The sequence below is a fragment of the Dermacentor albipictus genome, chromosome 2 (genome assembly GCF_038994185.2).
Source record: "Dermacentor albipictus isolate Rhodes 1998 colony chromosome 2, USDA_Dalb.pri_finalv2, whole genome shotgun sequence".
Classification (NCBI taxonomy): domain Eukaryota; kingdom Metazoa; phylum Arthropoda; class Arachnida; order Ixodida; family Ixodidae; genus Dermacentor; species Dermacentor albipictus.
This window is the reverse complement of record NC_091822.1, coordinates 133,246,404-133,254,764: the sequence shown is the minus strand read 5'-3', so window position 1 is coordinate 133,254,764 and position 8,361 is coordinate 133,246,404. Positions and strand designations below refer to the sequence as shown.

Here is an 8,361-nt window from a genome sequence, read left to right as displayed (position 1 = left end):
CAGAATAGTTTCAAGCATGAATCAACAAGCGGAGCTAGCATACCCAGAGCCGGGAGAAAAAGTGTGGAAAGGCAGAAACTTCGCCAACTATGCTGCGAATCCCAATGTTCCACCTATATTAGTGGGGGATTAGTAGGCCTTTGTGAACGTCACAAAGGCCTAGTCTTGTGGCTGCGCATGAACGTCACACGCAGCCACAAGTGGCTCACAAATGCTGGAAAAAAAACGAGTTACGTAATGCGCCAAACCTAGCCAGACATGCACACGAAGGGACAAGTGATTTGTAATAGAAAACGGTGCTTATATACGACTAAAAGAAAAAGTGCTGCTGTGTCCAGATGGTTGCTCATCGGCAAGAAGCTCACTTTCTGGGGAACGGACGAGGTAAAAAAAAAAAACGCTGGACTTTTTGTTCAAAAATCCTAAGAAAAGTGCATCAGAGAAAAGTTGACCATTTCTGGCATAGTTGAAGGAAAGCTCACCAGCTTCAATTCTTACTGATGAGTAATAAATTCTGGGATTTCGGGTGCCAAAGCCATGATTTGATTATGAGGCATGCCGTAGTGGGAAATTGTGAAATAATTTTCTCTACCAGGAGATCTTTAGCGTGCCCCCAACGAACGGCACAAGGGCACTTTTGCATTTCGTCCCCATCGAAATGCGAAATTTCGCTGATTAGGACTATTCATGTGGAGAGTGTGGAAATCTCGCAGATATAACTCACAATGTTGTGTTAGCATGTCACATTAACCATTCAAAGGTAAAGGACGATTTGCTACCCGGCCAGCATTCTTCGCGTTTCTAGATAGTAGGGGGTGAGTGAATAAGAGAGTCCATATATAAAAGAAAAAATAAAAGTCCATAAAAGTTTGCTCATGTTTTGTGTCCCTTCTTCGTTCGACGTCATGTCTTTTTGCACGCAAAAGTCTTATAAGAGTCCATATCACCGGTGGGTCGCTATATGAATTGTTGGAAAGGAGATGAGGTATGAAGTCAGTGTGCGTCGGTTTCAGTTGTACGTTTCCTTTGTCTTTTTTTTTTAATTTGCTAGTTATAAATCAGCCAAGACGACTACATGAACCTACACATGTTATGAAAACTTACTTCGAAGAAATCTGTATTTGCGCAGGCTCGGACATGTTTCATGACGCCAAACCAGAGCAAATCGCCGAAGTAGAAGGAAAATAGATAGAAGTGCAGGTAAAGGAAGTAACTACATGAAGCAGCCCTTACAAAAATTTTTAATGTGTTTTTTTAGAAAGTCTTTTGAACTCTCTCTATAGAACTCTATTGTGTTTATTTTGATTGCCTATAGAATTTTCCTATAGAGTTTCAAAAGTTATTTGGCCACCGCATTCTTATAGGAACTCTAAAGACACATTTCTATAGAACATTTCTATCGAGTTGCTTTAGAGATGCTAAAGACAAATTTCTATAGAATATTTCTATCGAGTTGCTTTAGAGATGCTAAAGACAAATTTCTATAGAATATTTCTATCGAGTTCCTTTAGAGATGCTAAAGACACATTTCTATAGAACATTTCTATCGAGTTGCTTTAGAGATGCTAAAGACAAATTTCTATAGAATATTTCTATCGAGTTGGTTTAGAGATGCTAAAGACAAATTTCTATAGAATATTTCTATCGAGTTCCTTTAGAGATGCTAAAGACAAATTTCTATAGAATATTTCTGTCGAGTTTCTTTAGAGATGCTAAAGGCAAATTTCTATAGAATATTTCTGTCGAGTTGCTTTAGATATGCTAAAGGCAAATTTCTATAGAATATTTCTATCGCGTTGCTTTAGAGATGCTAAAGACAAAAATTCTACAGAATATTTCTATGCAGTTGCTTTCGAGTTCCTACAAGCAAATGCCTATAAAAGCTAGGCCGATGTGTGTAAAGTACTTGCAATTTACCAAAGTTCTACTGTAGGCAATAAGGACTACAGTAAATGCAGTGGCAAAATAATTGGTGCTACAACCACAAAGTATTCAGTTTGAAATGTTTATTGCACTTCAGACTAGATACATGCTTCATATATGTGACATACACACTTCAGACTAGAACTTGCAACACACAAACTGTAGCTGCCAACATGCTTCTCAGGTCAAGCTGGTGGTGCAAACACACGAAACATGAGGTAAAAGAATCAGTGGCAGACTTGATTACAGTTGACACCTCACAATAACAGGCTTGACTAGAACAAGAAACCATACCATTAAAACTGCAAAAGGAGTGCCTGTTCCAGCAGTGCACATTAAATGTTTGGATACTAAAGCCTGAAAATAGACTGATATGAATGTGCACTGCAATGTTGTGTCAGCCTGACGAAACGACACAGCATTTTAGTCTGAGCAAAAATAACACTGGCAGTCGCTGCAAAAATGTGGCAAATAATGGCTTTCACAGATAAGTACACCATATACCGAAACCACACAGCATTTTAGTCTATGTTTATGTGTAAAATTAGCACTGGTAGGCCTTGCAAAAATGTGGCAAACAGGGGTTATCATAGAGCAGTACAGCATATATCGTAAAAAGTTTAAAAGCTTGTATTTCGTTGTAAGGGAAACAATTTTGAGATCAGAGCCAATATTCTAATTAGGGTGAGAAATACAAACCAGACCGACACACGCAATGACTAAAGAGATTTAGCTCAGGAGCTCCTATGTAATGCACATGAACAGTAAAATCGTTTTTCTCGGCAACTGTGCAACCAAATTTGATGAGGTTTGATACATTTCAAAATGTTTAAATTATAGTTTTTACATTAACACCATCAATTTTTATTAAAATTTGCTGAAAATAGCAAAACTTGAAGGAAAAGGACCTAGTTTGCAACTGTAAATAAAAAAAAGAGCTAGCACAAGTTCGTTAATTCTGTAAATTTTCCTACTCAAATACATCCAAAATACAGAAATACTTTTAAGACAACCACAGCACTCATTTGAATTAAGTTTGCGGCATTTGAGAATTCTACCTGTTGCAGGAAGAACTATTTGGCAGGTTTAAGAAAAATAACACCACGAAGCTTGCTAATCCCCGTCTCTGTGCCAGAAAGAGATATCATAGTTCTGCAGACTCCATCTGCTATGTCTAAAGTCAACAAACTGTATATATGAATTTACAGCTTACATGAAATTGTTGCAACGTTTGAGAGTTTCACGCATCTACTCATAAATTAGTGATTGTATATTAGAGCAGCATATGGTATCTCTAATTTGACAGATTAAATTATGGTACTGGGTCCAACAGAAATGTGATCTCATTTTTTGTTATATAAGATTTGTTAACCTTACTGCTCTGTTTCTTCAAAATTTACAGTTTACATGAATTCGTGCTACGTGAATTATGCTTTTTCAAATAACGTTTACTTTGATGCAACAATATTTATTTTACCTGACTCCTTGCTAAAAAAAACTGCACAGTATTCATGAGATATGAATAAATAAATATTAAGTGAATAAGTAAACAAATAAATATTGCGGTTTGTCTTATCATTCCACCACCAGCATGAACTGTAGGGAGCTTTGGCTACTGCCCACACGGTTGCAAGTTCATTCTTACATGATCACCTGCTATTTCACTTCCCAGGAATGGAGCGAGGAAAGGCTAGTTTTTGGCCTCATTTGGTCCGTCTAGTAACGGCGACGGTGGAGCCTGGAAAATAAAATTGAAATTAATTTTCAAAAGGTGTAATGAACATTCAGTCATAATGTATTAGCAGGCACAAACATGCCACAAATATCTATATAGTTGTAGCATTATGCTAAGTTTCCTTTCAGTATTTCAGAAAAAAATTATAACAGAAAGGTGGCAGAACGCCCCACCTCCCCACCACTCTGCCAAACAGTGGCAGTGCTTTTGAGAATCACTTTTGAGAATATTTTTACTTTCCCAAGATTCGGTGACATCAGCACTGGGCCAATGTGCCTGGCAGTAGAATACCATTGCTGATGACAAAAAGCATCTCCGAACGACAACAGCCTAGTCACACATTAATCTCATCTTGCAATGACAACACATTCCCATTTATAACATAAGCAAGCAGGAAAACCCATGAGCTAAGAGTCCTATACAGATGTCACACTATGCATAGAAAAAAATTTTTTTTGAAAAGAAGGGAATGACCTACTGGCTTCTATTGCTGAGCGGTAGACAAAATTAATATTCCATCCGCTATTAGCCATAGCTGGTATGTACTATGCTTAATATGCGAATAATAAATTTCTCGCATGGAGCTTGGGCAATCATGACGATGCATCTAAGTATGCATTGTATGGGGAACAATAATGTTTTAAGTTGTTTTCGCAAACTATGATGGATAACTGCCAATTTGTGGTATTTGGAACACAGTTGCGGTGTCACTGTCAGATACAATGGACACAGTATATTCGTGCTTTTTGAGTTATTGTAACAATTAGTTTCTAATCTAGTACGGGTATGTACACTGATATGTATCCTAAACGCAATGATAAGACTGCCCAATTGCAATTGAAAAGTTAATTCAGTTTTAATTAAAAAGTGTCCTTCTTGCAACCTGGCACGTGAAAAACAGAAAACAAAAATTATACTAATCAAGTAACTTTGAAAACTGATTGCATAACTGCTCTATAGGTCAAGCAGAAAATTTAACAAGAAATAACGTGCCTAAAACTAGTTGCAACAAACAAATTTGTTACTACGAAGGGTGCAGACAATTCAGTAAACAGATTGTGACCCAGTCTTTTTATGTGGCATTCCTCAGTGATGTTGTTGGTCAATTGGTTGCCGCAGCTGAACAGTCTAAATCTGGCGCGCAGCCCCAGTCCCATCGGTGCATGGTCAAGTGGGACGAACATACTGATCCGGGGAGTGAATTATGGTACTGTCTTAGGTACGTGTTGAGGCACCGGCCAATCTGTTGCATGTACATTTGACCAAATATACACATGATCACAAGAATAGACTACACTACCCCTGACAGACAAGACAAATTTAGTGGTATCTAAGCAAGCCTTTCTTGTCAGGGTGCCATATGCACAGCAGTGTGCAAGAGAATTGAGAAATTGAGAAAGGCAAGCAGGCAAGGGACGCTTGCTCGGTGAAAGATACCACCAAATTTGTTGTGTGTCACAGGCAGTGAGTGCACTGTATCCCTTTCACATGTGGTCAAGCGTACATAGGGCAAACTGGCTGGTATCTTCTCATGTGTATAAGAGGTCACCATATTTCATTTAAAAGACCAGTATGGTCATCCAACTTGGCCGTACATTTCTACAACGGGGCTTCATGTTGGATTACAATCGTTCATCTGTTTTCATCCACCGTAAAAACTGACAAGTGAAATCGATGAGGCATACCACATGTATAGTAAGAGATGTGGGTGAGCCCCCATATTTAATGCAACAAACAAAAAAGGCATCCTGTGTAGGTCACAAGGTATCCATATCAGTCTGTGCCTATGTACTACAGAAGTAAATGCAGCTTAGTAAATACTGACCTTCATATTAATTTTCAAGAAATTAAAGCTCACCAAATGCGTATTTTGCAGTGGCTGTTACTATGGGAACAGAGAAGTAACTGTAAAGATATCATTGATAAACAAAGATGTGCACACTACGTGCTTAGACCTGTGACATATCTAGTCCACTACCCTTCGAATTCCTACATGCACAGAAAACTGCACGAGATTGTAGCACAAACAGAAAAAAATTATGCAAATAGGGGTACAGCATAGGAAATTGTTTTCAAAGAATAAAACCCCAATAAAAAGTCATAAATACACTATGTACAAAGCAAAAAATATATGTAACTTGCAGGTAAGCAACTTACGCAAAAGAAATACTAAACATCAGGAATGGTTGGGTATAGTTTTATACAGAACACAATCATGTGGGCATAATGGCTATGCACACTAATAGGTAGCAAGTTCAATAAGGTTGCATAAATATTTAGTCTCTTTAGTATGCTGCATTAAGTAATGTGTTGACAAACTTCACCATGAATGACACCAAGCCCCCTTTTTGGAACACGTACATTTCATACACACCTGTCATGACCATCCAGATCACACGCCATGCTGCTGCAGCCATATATCCACAGGGTCTGCATTTCTTGGGGCTCCTCGATCTTGTAGTTTAGTTGTGGGTCACGGCCTCGCCACTACAAAATCAATTCTATGTTAGCTTATAGCAGTGACACAATAAAGCTGTGATATCGTGAAAACATGCAATCAGCACCTAAAAGAGTCACGAAAACAATGTCTGCACTAATGTAAAAAGAGAGCAAATGCTTGAAATCATCGAATGTCATGACAATGCGGACCTCTACATCAAATAAAGTTTTGGACGCACCGCAGCAAAAGATTACAATCTAAACTTAATGTTTTTTTTTCCCATTACTTAGTATAGGCAACGTTCCCCTGTCATGCTTAGTTAAGTCAGTTATGTCAACACATCTTGCCTTGGAAATAAAGCTGTACTAGTACCAAGCTGTGATTGGCTTACATTTTTTTCTTAGACCTGTTCGTTAGCCAAAAACCTCGTAAGCAGAGATTGTGCACAACGTCGAAGCATTTATAAGTGAGGAAACGTCATTGAAGAAAGAATCGATGAAGAGGTAGACGGGTCGTTACTATGCAACTTTAGCAGACAAGCGGGAGCTCACGCACAACTGCACAAGGCGAACACGATTTCCGAAACTTTTCTCAGGGGAAGCAAACGCTTATCAGGATTATCAATTCCGCACTGTGGCAATAGCGTTGCGTACACAATTCTTACAACCAGCGCGTAGCAAGTATCAGCGCAGGGTTCACTGTTGTCGTGGGTGTTCCACTTACTACGTTCGCAAGGCACTCTATACACACACGGGAAGCACACACAACACGGATGAACGCACGTGTAGTTGGCGAGCACGATTGCTTACCGTTTCAACAGTACGACGAGGTCGAAAGGCACTCTCCAAGTTTCCAGTGATGCGTCTGCGATGTTACTTGCAGCATACAAGCCGCTGGGTAGTGGACGAGCTGAGGCGCGCTAATAATACGCATTACTTCTTTGCGCCGTCCACCAAACTTTCCACGAACACAAGCGGAGACAAAGGGAACGCACTCCATGGCATGAAAATCGTTGGTCCACATTTAGCTGGCGCGCCACGCATACGGCGTGCTTACAGCGAGACTCAAGCCATCTTCTGGCACTTTCGTGCTCGCGAACTACGTCTCATTTCATTACAGCAAACCTAATAACACACGATCAAACAATCACATCGACGCAGCCCGCACTACAACCGTTGAAGACGGAGCAATAGCAACACGCCGTACCTTCGTATTCTACCTGTCGCGTTGAATACGAAAATACCGGCGCCGCCAGCGCCGTCTGTATAATAGTGCGGCTGCCGTGGCCTCCGTGATTCCTACAATAATACCCACTACAGCAGGTTTTGTGTCGTTTTGAGCCGGCCTTTGAGCCGAACTACATACATATGTTGCTAGACAAGAAGAAACATTAACATGCTCATATTGTGTGCTATAGTTTAGGGCAGAAATAAATTACATGCAGTATTCTTGCTTTTGAATCGCTTATGCCACATGTAGTCAGCAAAAAGCATGGCCTTCAAGATCTCGACAATTTACCCTGTGTAAGCTATCGCTGCGGTGTGATTTTAACGATTTCAACCTCGGTCACTGGCCTTAAAACCCTAACTGACTTTATGCGCAGCCGTTACCTGCAGTGCCTGCGCCCTCACTTCGTTTCTCATTGAAGTAACTTCCTGCTGTCGTTTAAATGTAGACCAGAAATTGTCGACACAACCTCGGAGGTACACGTGTGCAGTGTGTGATGTTTCCGTGCGCTTGTGTCCGTCGCACAACAACGTATATACGATGATGTTTAATTTTACCCGTGAGGCACAGGTTACGCTTATGTGTTCCCTATCTTGCTTTCGTGGCGATGCGCTTATCATGCGCGGATAGCGCTCATGTGGTCTGTGACTTGAAAGATTTCTTGAAAAAAAAATCGTTTCTGCAGCGTGCATTTGTCGCATTTGAGTGGTATGTGCCAGAAATGTGCGGCGGCGTTCGATCTGTTTCCGCCCCAAGTGCTGCAGTCACTGCATGCCAGCAAATAGATATGACGCGATTGCTAAGGCGCAGTTTTGCTTAGTGTTTCTTGGTATACATCTTTGTGATTTACCTGCGTATGCGATATAAACCACAATGCGCGCTTCCGTTATATTTGGTTTTCCTAATTTCGATTAGTGTGATGTTTGCCTTGGTCAATGAGTGTCTTTTTAACGATGCTCTTGATAGTAAAAAACCTCTGAAATGCCGATTGCTGGGTCTTCCAGTGCCTTCCAGTGTGAAACCAGCGCGTTTTTCT

At 40.2% G+C, this 8,361-nt stretch overlaps 1 long non-coding RNA gene across 1 annotated transcript; it reads right to left on the bottom strand.

The window, feature by feature from the left end:
* Nucleotides 1–3,274: 3,274 nt before the first annotated feature.
* On the bottom strand, nucleotides 3,275–7,255 carry LOC135917473 (uncharacterized). Its single transcript, XR_010569290.2, has 3 exons — nucleotides 6,908–7,255; nucleotides 6,033–6,145; nucleotides 3,275–3,661 (listed from the first exon to the last, which is right to left on the bottom strand). It is a non-coding gene; the product is annotated as an uncharacterized lncRNA (long non-coding RNA).
* Nucleotides 7,256–8,361: the final 1,106 nt, after the last annotated feature.